We start from the raw sequence: 15,523 nt of genomic DNA, 5'->3' as shown, positions 1-15,523 counted from the left end.
ATATCCCTGAGACCCAGGAGTCCACATCCAAAGCACCCATATAGATGACTTGAATTCATCCTGAATTCAGTCCTGTCTACCTTTCCAAGAGGCAATGCTAGTGCCTTGTGAGGAAGGACTTGGACCATCTCATCTGTCCAATCAATTATGTGATGCTGCTCCAGGGCACAAGTGAGGACAGCAGAGCCAAGCATCATGCTCTGGGGTCCCTGCACCCACCCAGTCTTCAGCACCTGTACATGTTCCTTTAGCACCTGTACATGTTCCTGTACATGTTTCTTTTCTCCCTCCTCCCCACAGCCTGGGCTAAACAGCTGAATTAGCCCAGAAGTAGCCCAAGGCAGTGATTCAAAAAGCTAAACAGGTAGTGGAGTTGGTTTCATTCTGGGCATTGAGATTAGTCATTAGTTGGTCATGATGGTCAACAAGGAGCTGGCCAGGGCACTACAGAGGATTTTAACCCAGTGTTCAAGCATCAGCAGGTGCCAGCTTTGGTGAAGCAATGGTCTCATTGAGAAAAGCTAGTCCTGGGCCCTCTTGTTTTTTAGAGCAGCATGCTTATTTTAAATTCAAACCTGCTGTCTTTTTCTGCTCTTCTTTTTCTATTGCTAAAAATGGTTTTATGTCAGATCTTGATGGATACGAATTGTCTGCCATATGTTGTTTCCTTTCCTGACTGTTATCTCCATATGTCAAATGTACTTGGATCTGATGATCTCCATACAAATGATAACAAAACAAACAGACAAGGAGAGGCCAGACTACAGGGGAAACAGAATCTCTACCAGAGAACTGAAATACCAGCAGACAGCCTTTCTACAGGAGACTGTACTGTTTACATGCTGTCACTCAAAAACAGTGACTCCTTCTAGGCACTCTCACACGTTACTTGCTCTGTGCTAAGACAGGATGTGTTCAAGGGGAAATTCCCTGGGGATCCACCACCAAGCTTAGGATATACAGAGTAGTGAGAGACATAATAAATAAGGTTTGTTTTGCCTCCAGCATAACTAGTGCCAGGCTTTTAGAATTCGGGGTTTTTTTCCTGGTAAATTGGGTAAATTATCAGAAGTGCCTCAAGTGACTTAAATTTACCAAATATTTGGTCTCTTAAGTCCCTTAGACACTTTAGAAAAATTGATCTTTTCTATCTTAGTCACTTCTTTTCTCCTTTATTTTCTTCTTACCATATTGCCATTTTTGGGTTTTCTTTGAGACTTCTCCCACTCTCCAAGACAGCAAACAGCAAGGCATATTTAGAAAACACAGGATCATAAATACCTCATAATAAAAGACAGTGTAAAGTTGAAATCCTACCATGTTGTCTCTAATCACTTTTTCCCTAATGGTCCCAGTTTTGCTTTTCTAGAACAGACACAGGAATTGCTGCTCATCCTTCAGGCTGTTCCCCCCTGCAGTGGGCATCTGTGAACATGGGAGTGCTTGGTCTGGCCAAAGTCTCCTTGCCATGTCTGTTGAATAGAGGACAGGATAGTCCAGGGAGACTGGAGACCCTGAGGACAGGTGAAGCCTTACTCCACAGTGCTTTCCTCTCCTCTCTGTGATGGGAGCTTTCTCTAAGGCAACACAGATCCAGAGCCACGTTGTGCAGCCCCTGTGACCATATTGAATCACTGTAAAAGAATCATCTTTCCAATGGGAAGCATACCTGTAGCCCTGCCTCCTTACTTCTGCCCAGACTTTCCTGACACAGTGCCTTTCTTCCTGGCTAAATCCACAAAGAATGAAATTGTTCTTTACAGGCCAAGGTAAATTTGTGCAGCTCCTGAGAAAGAACCCACCAGCAATGTAAAAGTTAAAAACCTTATTTCAGGTATGATAGCTTTTGACTGTAGCTTTCCTTTTGATAGCCTTCTTCAAGTTCTACATCTCTGAATCCTTCTTTTCTTTCTTTTTTCCCCTCACAGTTATTGCCTTGCTGAGCTGCTCAAGGAGCGAAGCACAGTGTTGGAACAGAAATCTTTCCAAGGTTAGAGAAGACACCTTTCACTTTAACGAATGACAGTCTCCATCTGGTTAGCATCCCTCTCATGTGTCTGTAACAGATACAGGCAGAATTGATTATCTTTACTTCAGGCCTACTAATTAAAGCCCTGCTCTGATGTAATGGTATCACTAAAATTTTCACTTAGGTCATCTGTGTTTTTCTGTGGATCCTGTTTTTGGTTGTTTTTTTTTTCCTTCAAGACAGAGGCGATTATATTTAAGGGAGTGAATTTTTTAAGGGAGACCAGATAGCAAAGAAATGAATGAGATAATGAATCCAAACAATCAGCACAAAGGAGTTTTATTCTAGGAGACCTAGAATAATTCAGGTTTGAAGGGATTTTAGGAATCCATCTGAACCAAGCACAAGCTCAAAATAATCTTCAAAAGCAGTCAGGTTGCTGAGGGCCCTGTCCAAAAGTTTTGAAAATCGTCAAGGATGGTGATGCCAGCCTCACTGGAGACATGTTCCAGTGCTGAATTGCACAGTTTACAGGCTAATCCAACAAGCAAATAAAGGGATTTATGGCTGGTATCTGTCTTGAGCTACCCTTTCAAGACAAAACATGGAAAGCAGGCTGCTCGTGGCTGCTATTTGCTTGGGACTCAGCATCTACCCAAGAAAACTTCAAGGCCCTGAAGAGGAGCTGGTAAATTGGTGTTTCAAGCTTTCATTTACCTACAAAGCGTGTCAAGGATGCTAACTCCTTGGGAAGTGTAACTCAGCCTGTACAGGTATTTGGTGAGCAAGCAGAGCGGAGGAAAAAAGATCTGTAGCAATTTGCCTTGAAGGACTGCTCCTGTGAGCCCAGCACTTCCCACAGCATCCCTCATCAGAGGGCTGGCCACACTGCTCTTCAAAACCAAGAGGGTTTAGGGACTCACTTATCACTCATCATGCTACCAATGTTTCATTAGCCTTACAATGTTACACAGACCTACTTTGCTAGATAACATGGCTGTAGCAAATTTCCTTCCATCTGTCCCATAATCTTTTCCAGGACTTTACTGAGAGATCCATGTCCACAGTACACTCAAGGGGGCAGTCACAGAGGGTACAGGCAGAAATGAGCAGCAATGAGCAATCCAGGTCAGAGGAACAACAACCAGGTCGTGCCATCTTCAGTGCCAAAGTGGACACATCAAAACTGTGCTCTGAGTGCCGAGCCACTGCTGAAAGAGATCTCATTGGGGTGAATGCTGATGCTTGTGTGAGCAATCAGGCACATGAAACAGACTGAACCCTTCAGAAAATCCCTTTTTCTAAAACTCAGGTTGCCACTTGCTAGTCTGAGTGTGGTTAACAGAGGTCAGAGGTTCCCTGTAGCTCCTGGGTGAGCTCCTCACTTCACAAACCTTGTCACCATTTGCTTTTGTGACCATGGTGGTCCCTCAGACCTTTCTCGTTGAAGGAAAGGAGATTGCAGCAGACCCTTGAACAGTCAGGGGAAGCTGAGATGTTTCTAAGAAGTTTCAATGCACATGTAGAATATTTGTCAAATTTACTAACACCTAAGATAAAAACCTTGCTGTTGGCTCAGCCAATACTAAGCAGACTTGTTGGATTGGCTGTCCTCTACTTTTTTTTGTTACTACTTGTGTATTTAGAATATTAAAAAAAAAAGTTGATCCAAACAGAGTGAATAGACAGGACAACATACTTGCACATAGTGCAGTTTTTCTTTGAGTAATCTTTGAACCAACCTCTCAAGTCTGAGATTTCAGTATTTAGCAGTACAGTTCACACTTGTTAAAATTCAAATCTTCTGGGCCACTTGCTCTTAAGCCATAGAAGTATGCTTCTTGGAAGTGCAATATAAGTAAAGAAATAAGAGACATAATTCAATGTAAATACATAATTCAATTTAAATTCAAGAAAAATGACCCTGGCTAATTTTTCTTACCCATTCAGCTTTCCAGGACTCTGGCCTTGTGACTGTGCTTTGACAGGTGCTCTGAAAGCAGCAACCAGTTAAGCAAAAACCATTGGAATATGGGAAGGGCTGGAGACCAGGAGGGATCACTTTGAGTGGGCTGTGACCACCCCAGCATTAGGGCTGAAAGAAAGCAACAGTTTCAGACCTTCCTTCACCACAGCCCCAGTTATCAGAAGTCTGTCTGTCTATAAGGATTTACATAGTAAATAACTCCTAGTTTTGTCTCTGACCATTAAGTACCACTGTTATTGCCCTTGGGGAGCACTTAATGTCTCTATCTATTTTAATTTCATATCATTTTGCACTGGTTCTTTAGAAATGCAATTTCATGCATTGCTTTGTTTCAGTCAATACCATCTAGACAAATTGAAGTCACTACATAAACAAGCTCCTTAAAGGTAATAATGCCCTGCGATGAAAAGAAAATATTTGACTGCTTCATATGCTTGAGCAGGAAGGAATTGAAAGGACCACTACCAACATCAGACAACCTCACCATTTAGTTTTATATTTCAAGAATTTGATTATGTTTTGTTGTCAGACTCTTGCATCTCAATTCAGTACTGTTTTTGCCAATATACATTGCACTTCAAAGCTGCTGGTGTAATTGCTTCTGTTTAGATGGTGCCCTTTAATCAACACAAGGCCTTACACTACAGACAGCATATGTGGAACTCCTAGAAAGCCTTGCCAAGTCAGAACATTCACAGGCTCTAAAAAAACCAGGCTTCTCTGTGAGTGGGAAATAATAGAAATCATAAAGCTTCCCTAATTAGTGCATTCAGTTTTGGTGCCATCTAAAGACTGAAGCATGTAAGTCTCCATGTTTAAAATTAATTCTACAAGGCAGAGAGGAATCACTGTAGTGCACAAGCAGAACCAGGAAAGATGAGAGAGGAGGAAAGGGAACAGCAAAACGACCGTGGCACTAATGATTATGGCTAATAACAAGATGTTGCAAGAGCTAAATTGTCCAGAGAGAGAGAGACAGAATGTGTGTGTGTGTGTGTGTGTGTGCGTGTGTGTGTGTGTGTGTGAGAGAGAGAGAGCATGGGACTAGAATCAAAAGGGTTAACTCACAAATCTCAGGTGCTGAGCAAGTTTTTGAGCAAGTCTTTTTAATATAAATAATTTCTTAAATGAAGTTTCTCTTATAATCTATTTAGTCATTGCAAAACAACTGTTCACAGGTTTTAGGGTTTTTTTTCTGAAATTAATTCACCATTTGAAATTGGGTCTGAAAACCTGTTAATTAATTCAAGTGATCTACAGTTCATTCACAAGGTGTTTTTGGAAAAATTCAGTACCTAAAATTGCCCTGGTTTTGTATAGATTTCTAGATAGATTAATATGCTTCTCTATCCCTAGCTGCTGTGCCTTATTAATTGCTAACACTGGTTTTCAAAGGCAGAATCTATTGCAAATTTAAAATTCACTGTCTGAAAAAAAAATCGCACACCAGCTAAAATTAATGGTAAAATGTAAAGGATGAAATTTTTCCCTTTTCTGAAATTTCTGGGGGCAGAAATTTCTGCTCTTGGGAGCTCTGGCCTCCAGCTTCCCTCAGGAGAATATGGAAGGGACAATGATAACAATGTCCCAAAACAACAAAGGGCTTGCAAACATCACAGCAAAGGACCAGAGGAATCAGTTTGTGGGAAAAGCAGCAGTTTGAGCCTACATCTCTTGACAGGAGACACATTTCAGACAGGTGTTTTGCATAAATTGAAGAGTTATCCCAAGCAAGGACAATCCCAGCAAATTCATTTGAAATCACAAATGTTGATGGCTCGTTAATAAAAGGAATCCCTGAAAGTTTTGATATTTCTATAGTGTTAATGAGTGGAGGTATCCTGAGTTTAGGTGGTACCTTTCTTTGCACAAATGAAGGATGGTCACATTCCATCCTGGTAAAGCAGTACATCTCTAAAGCCCCCAATATCTGGGATCATGACAACAACACAGGTACTACAGCACATGAATGCAGCTGCTGTAGTTTAATTTTATTAAGTGACATATAAGGAGGAAAAAGTAACTTCTTGCATGTATTTGAAGGTCAGAGTTGAAAAAGGGCAGTGTAAATGGTACCTAAATATAACAACATGTCTGTATCGTGCTAAACAAGTCAGAGGATCTGACTGCAACACAATGAGGATTCACACATGCCATTCATCTTCAATACATTACAGGTGAGTTCCCTGATTCAGCTGCTCAGATGGATATAAAATGTGAAGTATCATTTAAAAAAAAGAGTTTCTAACAGTGCAATCTACCAAGCCAAGGGACAGAATTGCCAGAAAAGGGGTAGAACTCACAATTTTGAGATACAGACATTCAGCTTGATAGCTGCTCTGTCCAGAGGCAGCTAGAGGGAAGGTGATTTGTCCTTTTCTGTGTATAGCTATGATTTTCTAGCAGCCAGCGTTAGAGGAAAAAAGAAACTTCTGTTTTCCTGAGGGTAAAATAATCCACTCTTTCAAATTCATTTCTATGGCAACATCAATGACTCCCAGAGAATGGGACAGTGTGTCCTCCACTCCACTTTGTGCCCCTTCTTCAGGCAACTCTTCCCCTGCTCGGCACCTTTTTCTGGAACTTATTGCTTCCTTGTCAATGGCAAACCTACATCCATCACTGCTGCTGTAGGTTATGGCATCAGGCTTGACTCCAAAATCCATGGAGGCAGGACTGACAATAGGCAATAATTTAAATTAATTGAGATTTCCCTCCTCATTTGGAAACAACTCAGGGAAAACATAAACTTTGTCATGTTTGAAAGACGGCTTAATACTACACTCCTGAATGAGACATGACTGAGCCTTAATCCCACTGAGTGAAACTTGACCTGTTTGTATTAGAGGTTTATTATTATTATCTCTGATATTTCTCCCACTCTAAATCCTATGTGCATCATTTACATGGGATTTTTAAATGGCAAAGCAAAATCCATTTGGAGAGACATTTTCCCATTTTAATAACATTTTCACACACATCAGCTAAGTCAGTCACTGTTGCAAGATCAGCCGCTTCAGTGATCAAAATTAAATGCCAGCTGATCTCCTGGGAGGCTACAGACTGAGCCCAGCACAGCAAGATGCTGTGGTAGGTACTGATGCTCTCAGTGAATCTCATCACTACTTATTCACATGTTTAGCAATAATTAAACACCATGTTCTTACAGAATCACAGGATCCTAGTCCAGCAATTTTTCCTGAGGAAGTTTCCTTATACTCTGAGATGAGACTTCAAACCTTCTCACAAAGTGCCAAGTTAGAACGTCCCTCCACTGTGGATAAGGTGAAGAAGTGGCTCTGAAGTTAACATAGGAGCTTAGAGGCAAAGATGGGAGGAAGATGGTTCCTGTCAGGAACCTAAGAAGTAGATGTCAAATTTAGGCTTTGCTCTCGTTTGGACAAATTCAATTATAAAGCTTCTGTTTTTCAAGAAGGAGCAGAATGTAACTTCCCTTTTTTCTCCTCCCCACAGAACAGGTCTCTCCCTGTCTCTCCTGTAAGGAGCTGAAAGGAGAACTAGAAAGACCAGAGTGCAACCTCCCTAAGTCATGTTCAGCACTGCCTGGCTTAACCAGAGCTGGCCTGGGTTCATCCAAAAGAAACACTGGGGACTCTTAGCACCAGCCATGTCTTTATACAGGTAAGGTCCTTCTTCCTAAATGCTGTGATCACATATATCATGCTCATTTCCTAAGGATGATAGCCCACAACAACAAACAATTCAGGAACCTGTGCCATCAAAGACCTATGGATTTGAATTGACAGAGAGTATATACATGTTCTTCTGAGGACACCAGAAGGAAACAACCTCACTTCCAGAGGCAGGAAATACTCTCATGTCAGGGGTTCTTCCACAGTTACTTCCTCCTGTCATCCCCCAAGAATATCTGTCTTCTTGATGACCTGAGCCTAAGCCCCTACACCTCTATAACAGAGAACATTTGCTGCTGTGAGAGCAATCCTGAAGGGAGGGTCATCCAGAATTTTTTACAGGACTAGAAACCATTTCAGAGAAAAAAAAACCCAAACAAAACTCAAATGTGCAGTATCAATGTATAATAAAAGGCCTTTCATTCTCTCTGAGGTTTGAAATGGATCAGAGGTCACACAAGTGTTTTAATTGTGAGTGTGTGCAGAATCCTTCGTTGTTCGTTATGTGCTGCAGTTAGAGGTGATCACAAGACACCCAAAAATTATTAAGGGTGCAAATTGGCACTGCTATTGTTCCTACTTGGGCTTGGATTTTGAAAGACTAAATTTTGTTTGCAGGTTGCAAATGAACAAGGTCATGGGAAATGCTATTTTATACCTAGTATCTTTCTATCTTTATGCCAGTTTTGTTATGTGGGGATTGTGCTCAGCCTCAGTAATCGTGTCTTCAGACAAGAGGCAGAAGACCTAAGGAAATGTGCTACCATATTTAAGCATTTGCTAGTAACATTCTGTGATTGGAACTATTATAGCATCTGAGCTAGTCTTGCTTTGCACCTTGCACAAGGCATTCATGCTTGAACAAAGAACATACAAAATGCTACTCTTTGGATTTGGCAGCATGTTATAGGCATTTGGCACGAGCATAAATTTCACTGTAAAGTGCAAGGCAACAAAGAATCCAATCTCATTCACTCCAGAAAGAAAAGAGGAAAAAAAAAGAAGAGTATTTTGCACTTACCTAATGATAAAATTTGCTAGGCCTGAAGAGCCCTTTTTTTTTTTTTTTTTGCCTTTTTTTTTTTTTTAACGCTCCTATCAGCCTTGCTTTTAAAATGGAAAGAATGGTAGCTGAAGGCAACTAATAGCTTACAGGGTCAATCTCAGCAGTGGGATTTGAATGAGGAGATGAAAGAAGTCTAAAGAGAATGAAATCCCCAGACACAGAACTATGATCCTTTTGGGAATCGTTCCCGTAGGGCCACTTAGCAACAGGCCACCATCCAAGCACAACACCCCTGAGAGCAGAAGAAAAACTTTCTTCTTTGTATCTTGCCCTCTCTGTTGGAAATACTGTTTTCAGCTTATTCCCTGGGGAGTCAGAGGCTCATCAGGAAGAAATGAAGCTGGCCAGTCTGGGAGTGATTGTGTCTCATGTTCTGCAAAGGCACACATTTCTCTTATCCCCAGGAAGAAAATTGCCTCATTTTATATTCAGATTCAAATGTACTGAAATTATAAGCAGTAGAATAATTACGTTCAACATGACACACCAGACCTGACCTTAATAAGACAGCCTGGTGTCCTTAGCTGTTATGGGACTGGCTCCTTCTGTTTGTAGACCTGGGGGTCTTCTCCACATTCTCCCTCCAGTAAAAATAAGTTATGTGCTTCTTGCATCATGACCATGTGTGACCCAGGGGCTAAAGCAGTAACTCATTCAGTTCTGTTTTGTCTGAATGCTGGCTTGGCCAGTGCCACTAACACAGATACAAAGAAAGTAAACATTTACTTAGAGAGAGTAATAGACACAGCTGTGGAGTTATTTTTAACCCTTATTAGTTTGGTGCTAAATTTTAGCAATGCTAGAAGAAACAGTGACACAATGAATTGGCTCCACTGGAATAAGATCATACCTCTTTCACAAAGGTATTTGGCATCAAAACCTGTCACAGACCAAAATCTACCAGCTTCTTCACTTCTGACCACCAGATCACATTGGTATTCCAGTGCTAGCCCCATCTCTGCCAGTGCTGCTCAACCATGACCCACAGGCCCTACTATTATAGCATCAAGCAGCCCACACTATGCAGACAACTCATTTTTCTGACGGAATAGGTGTAACACAAAACCATCACACCAGTTGGAATGGCTCACCTTGTTTGGAAACCTCCCTGTACATAAGAGATGGAAAGCTACAGGATCGGAAGGAGCAGGAGGAACAGCTCTGTCGAGGACATATCCTTTGGAACCTGCAAGTGTGGTTTTTAATCCCTCTTTCCCTTGGGGGATCAGTTAATCAAAAGTACATAAGAGATGAAAATCAACACATCAGCTTTCTCCTCAGTAACAAGAGCAGCTGGAGAGAAATGTGTGGATATATAACTTACATCTAATGACTATGTGCCAATTCTACTCCCTGGAGAGGTGCATACATGAAAATTTGGTTAAGAGCTTGCCCCACTCTTCCATCAGAGACAGACAGACGAGGAATTAAGGTTTTTGCAACTAAATATCAGAAAACATGTTATTAAAGTGCTTTCTTCTGGAATTTATGCAAACATTGCTTATTACCAGTTCAGCTTTCCATATAATTTCATATTTCTTCAAACCAAAGGCATGAGACATACCTTAAAACCCTGAATTACTTGCTAAGTGTAAAATGAGGCACTCTAGCGTTTCCTTCACAGGGATGCTAGAAGGATAACACTGCAAATGCTTGAAAGGTGCTCAGAGGCTGTGGGTATGGATGTTGTAGAGTATGAGGAAATACAAAAAGAAATTACTTGTGTCTTTATTGGGAAATTGCATACATATGCATCAGACCAGGAGACTTGGAGAAAATTTGTCTGTCTTATTTTCCCAAGTCTGTCCTTGGTATTTATTCTAGGTGGTGGTGGAAAAAACACTTTCCTTCTCAGTACATTCATCTCTCCAGCCTAGTATGGGAACAATAGTACTGACCTTACTGAGGAGCTGAGGAGATTGAGAGAGCTGAATTCACTCACGTGCAGAATGCTTCACGATTTGCATCACAGATCATGGGTTAGAATGAACAGTGTCATTGTCCTGGTGCAATCCCAATGCAGCTGATTTTGAGCCTCTCATATTTCAGTGTTAAAGCAAGGAAAGCAAAAGTCAGTGTTGCTTTAAGCAGCCTTAAGCAAACTGTGTGCACTTTCTGATGTACACACCTTGGAAAAGGATGACCTGGCACGCTGTAGCCCTTGTGTCAAGGACAAGCACACAACATGAGGTTGCCTCTGCAACAGTGACAGGCCATACCACCTCTTGCATAAAGCCCCATCCCACCCAGTTCAGTGAGCTCTACAAAACAAACTACAAACAAAAACAGAGGCTACAAGATAACCCAAAACATCTGTTGTACCTTTGTCCTCCAGAGCTTCCCTGGCAGAAGTTCCTCCATGCCTATGATCTGCCTTGGAGAGCCTGGCAGGACAGCAGGAGCCTCGTGGCAGTTTGTCATTCAGCGTTGCAGGTCAGGGACTTGTGTTCCCTTCCCTATAGAAAGCCTCTGACAGTAATTTTCCAAGCTATAGTGTATTCTTTGTCTCTGAGGAAGATCCATAATCTGAAGCTGGAGAGGGTCTCTTGCACGGCAGGAACTGGTCAGTGCCCTGCTGCTTCCCACTGAATGCTTCCCAATGATTTTGTGCCTTGTCCTATTTTGCATGGCCTCAGCATTTATAGTCTGTAGCCTCCTGTACACCATGCTTTTTGCAGTGCCACCATGAAAATGTCTGTATAAATGTGAATTTCAATAGCCATTATACTCCCAGCAACAGCAATCGCGTTCGGTGCCTCAGAGCCTGCTAATCTGCAGTAGTCATGAGGTTACTTATCTCCTGCTCTTTTCAAATACCTCGGCAGCGGATACAAAAGGGAAATGGCAGGAGCTATTCTTCTCTGGAGTCTGAGAGGGGTTTTTTTTTCTCTTTTCTCTCTGTCTCCTTTCTTTTTTTTTTAAATGCTGTACTGTTGCTACATTACCAAGCATCACATTCAAAATCCAATGCAAAGTTTGCAGTTTGCAAGAGAGAGAAGAGATGAAAATCTCCCAAATTTCTTCTAGTGTAAAGCTCTCAGCCCACAAGGGCAGCAAGCTGCAGGTTCCAGAGTGCTTAGCTGTCTGTTAGCTAATTAAAGCACTGTGATCTGAGCGCTTTGAAAGATTTAGTTCAGATCCTCCTTGGGGTCATTTTTAGCTCCACTACCTATTTGCTGATGAATCCTCAGCTCCAGGTGCTGAGCTACAAAAGGATGTTTGGAGAGGGGTGCTTGTAGCCATGGACTTAGGCATTGTTAAAAGGCAAAGATGTGGCTCCACAGAGACTTCTAGCGAGGATAACGAGAGTTTAAAGTGTGCAAAGAAAATAAATTATGAAAAACAATTATCATTTTGATTGGATTTAGAATGCTGTTGCTGTGCCTCTTATGGTGAAGAATTTGGGTTGCTGGTTCACCTAATGTCTGTCACTGCTGACATCCAAAGTTGAAGCCATTTCAGCAACTAAAAACTCTCCCTGAGAGCCAGTCTTCATCCTTTTTTACATCCCTAGATGGAGTGTCACAGAGTAATAGAACACTGGGAGATCTCACTGTGTGGCCAACTGTGACTAAAACAAAGCCACAAAAAAAAGCATTGAGGCACAAGCTCCATTATTAACCAGCTAAGTTGAACACACTGTTTAACAGAAACTGAGGAAAATTTTCTAATGTGGGATGAAGTGTCCCAGACAAGATGAGAGGTCTGCCAGGTGGAAATCCAGCTGTGAAGCTGGGTCTACAAAAACAAAGGAAGGAAAATGGACTTGCACTTCCAAGCATGCCAGAGCAGAGCTGGGTGCTGCAAATGAAGAGTAGTAGAGCAAACTAAGCCAGGACACAGAGTATAGCAGATGTGAAGGAATGAGGAGGATGATGAAGGTGCAAAGAGCCCCAAAAGATGGGGATGATCTGGTTCTCATGAAGAGATGGTAAAAATTTATTTTCTGTTTATAGAAATTAAGAAACTTAACAGTTCTTTCAGTTCAACTTTAATAATTTGGTAAACAAGAGACCCTTAGTCAGTGCACAATAATGAAATCTTCCTATTTGTTGTCCATCACCCAGGCTTTGGAACAAAGGGATGGAACAGGATTTTTTTTCTATCCTGCTGCCCAGGGTCCCAGAAAATTCAGTAAAGGATAATGTTAAGCTCTTTGGAAGGTATCTTTATATCCTACTGGATTTCTTATTATTTTAAAAATAAACAAGACAAGGCAAAATAAAATCAAAGAACAAGGCCTGGCAATTTAAGATAAACTGTGCTCCTTTTGTTATTGATCACCTGAACCCTGTGCTTTCATTCCTAGTCAAATTGGAGACAGAAATAACTTAAGGATTTCAAAGAAAATAAGCGAAATATGGTATACCTGAAAATATCTCCAAAAAATATCTCCAAAATATCTCAAAAGCCATGGGCCAGGGGCAGAGAAATGAAATTGAATTAGAATCTGGCTTTTTTCTCTCTTTTTCCACTCCCCCCAGTGAACTGAAAAGCTTCTGCCATCATCTGCTTGTAGAAAGGCAGAGGCTTCAGGCACTTGTCTTTTTGTGTGTCAGGATCATTGTAATTACATGAGCAACCACCAGTATGGTAAAGAAGTCTTTTTCTTCAGTGAGTCTGCCTGTTTGTCCAGCCTGGAAGGAATGTACTTTTGGTGTCCTTCCTTGTGCATCCTCACTCATGGGCCTCTGCAACTTGGCTGCTAGTAGCTTTTCATGCCTCACAGGAATAGATAGGAAGGAGGAGGAAAGTAAATGAGGGAGTGCCCAATGTGCCTCCCAACATGATTAGGTTTGCCTTCTGAATTATTGCTGCCACAAGCTAATGAACATTTCCCCCCAGCTTTCTCTCACAAGGACAGAAAACTCCCTAGGTTTAACAGGATTTTCCACATGCCTGTTGTGAGTAGAGGCTATGCAAGCCAGAAATGAGAAGTATTTTCACTGTTTGAGGCAGCTGCATAAAAGTAATAAAAAAAGGCTGTTATAGAAATCAGGAAACACAAAGAATGAGCTCAGATTTGCATTCAAACATTACCTCAGGCCTCAGAGGCAGAGAAATTTGAGGTGATCTTTTGCAGCATGATTCCTTGACATCTTCTGGACGTTCAAGTGCATCAATGCAATTTTGTGGTACATGTGTGTGTGGTATATGTGGTATGAGTGTGTATTTACATGCTGATTATTTATGTGAACTCTGGCATGGGTGTGTGTACATACACTCAGGGCTTACTCTTTGAGCTGGGGGTGTTTAGCCTGGAGAGAAGGAGGCTCAGGGGTGACCTTCCTGCTTTTACAACTACCTGACAGGAGATTGTAGAAAGGAGGGGGGCACCCTTTTGTCCCAGGTAACAAGTGACAGGATGAAACTGGCCTGAAATTGCACTAGGGAAGGTTCAGATTGGAAATGAAAAAATTTCTTCACTGAACAGGTTACCAAGCTTTGGACCAGACTCGCCAGGGATGTCTTGGAGTCGCCATTCCTGGAAGTATTTAAAAGCCACGTAGATGTGGCATTTAGTGACATGGCTTAGTAGTGCATTTGGCAGTGCTGGGTTAATGGCTAGACTCAATGATCTTAAAGCTCTTTTCCCATCTGAATGATTCTAGGATTCTATGATTCTAAACCTATTTTCTGAAGTTTACTTAAGCAAATAATAATCCAGTTCTACGTATAGCACTTTGCATCCGGAACACTTGGGGCGCTGCAGAACAACAATAGAAAGGCTTCAAAGCGCAATACAAACACAGTATTAAAAACATCTTATAATTCAAATAAAGAGTGCTGAGTTCCTGAGAGGCAAAGCCATGGAGATGTCAGAAGGGAATAAATATGTGGTTACAATGGTTTTGTTTCAAAGCACAGTGTAGAAAATGTGGTTTAGATAGATTTAGCAGAGGAGTGATGGTGGGGTGAGTTCCTCGTGCCAGAGCCCTCTCTGACAAAGACTGACTGTAAAAGCTGAGCTGTGTCTGGTGCTGACACATGGTCAAATTAAGCTTGAAGGAAGCAAGCCCGGGTTATTGCAAGGATCAGCTCTGTAAAGGGCTTCCAATGAGCAGCATCAGCATGTGAGAGTTGCTCTGCTTCAGAGGAAGCAGCCATAGTGCTGAACACAGAGCACTTGAAATTTAATCTTTGACATTTTCACCTACTAGTAGGGATTGTGGGAATGACCTCCTAACCAGTGTGGGAGCCATGTGAAGAAACAAGGAATGACACTGTGACCCCAGAGGTGAGGGCTGCTAAATAAAAAGCAAAACCTGTTTTTCATACCCATGACCCATCCCAGGTACAAAACAAAATCCCTTACCCTCCTCTTTTATTACCCTGGGCCCTTACCTTCTCAGAGATTTACCCAGAGAAACACAGCTCAGCCCACTGGGAGCACCAGCTGCCCTGCTCAGCCATCAAGGAGACCCACAAATGCCACTGGAGCCATTGTTATTCCGCCCATGGAATATCTCTGAACACAGCACAGAGATATAAAGGCAGCAGAAGTCTTGCAAACAAGAACCTCATGATTTGTTGAGAGCTTTCTCCAAGGCTAGTGCGACACCATAGGAGCTGCATCTGGCGATAAGCGCCTGCCTCCAAGGCTACGGAAAGCTAAATAAGCCCGTGTTTGTTTGTTGTGCAGCAAGCAGAGCTCCAAGCTGGATGCTACCCAGTGCTTTCCCCATGTAAATCGGGGAGTTCCTGCTCAGATGCCAAATGTTAGAGCTGCCTTTGAGTGCCTGACATTGATTTCAATGGAATACAATTGCTGAAGCTTGAGTCTCACTGAACAAAATGAAAGACCTGAAGCAAAGTTGTGCCTGGTGGAGCCGAGTTTGGTGTAGTAA

At 41.9% G+C, this 15,523-nt stretch overlaps 1 long non-coding RNA gene across 1 annotated transcript in view; it reads right to left on the bottom strand.

The window, feature by feature from the left end:
- LOC118685237 (uncharacterized) overlaps window positions 1-15,132 on the bottom strand; it is a 38,032-nt gene extending 22,900 nt beyond the window's left edge. The window contains exon 1 of the long non-coding RNA XR_004979947.2: window positions 15,021-15,132. This is a non-coding gene — a long non-coding RNA (uncharacterized LOC118685237). The remainder of the gene's footprint in view (window positions 1-15,020) is intronic.
- Window positions 15,133-15,523: the final 391 nt, after the last annotated feature.

This window comes from Molothrus ater, chromosome 3 (genome assembly GCF_012460135.2).
Source record: "Molothrus ater isolate BHLD 08-10-18 breed brown headed cowbird chromosome 3, BPBGC_Mater_1.1, whole genome shotgun sequence".
Taxonomy (NCBI): domain Eukaryota; kingdom Metazoa; phylum Chordata; class Aves; order Passeriformes; family Icteridae; genus Molothrus; species Molothrus ater.
The sequence above is the reverse complement of the archived record's forward strand: the minus strand, read 5'-3'. Positions and strand labels throughout refer to the sequence as shown.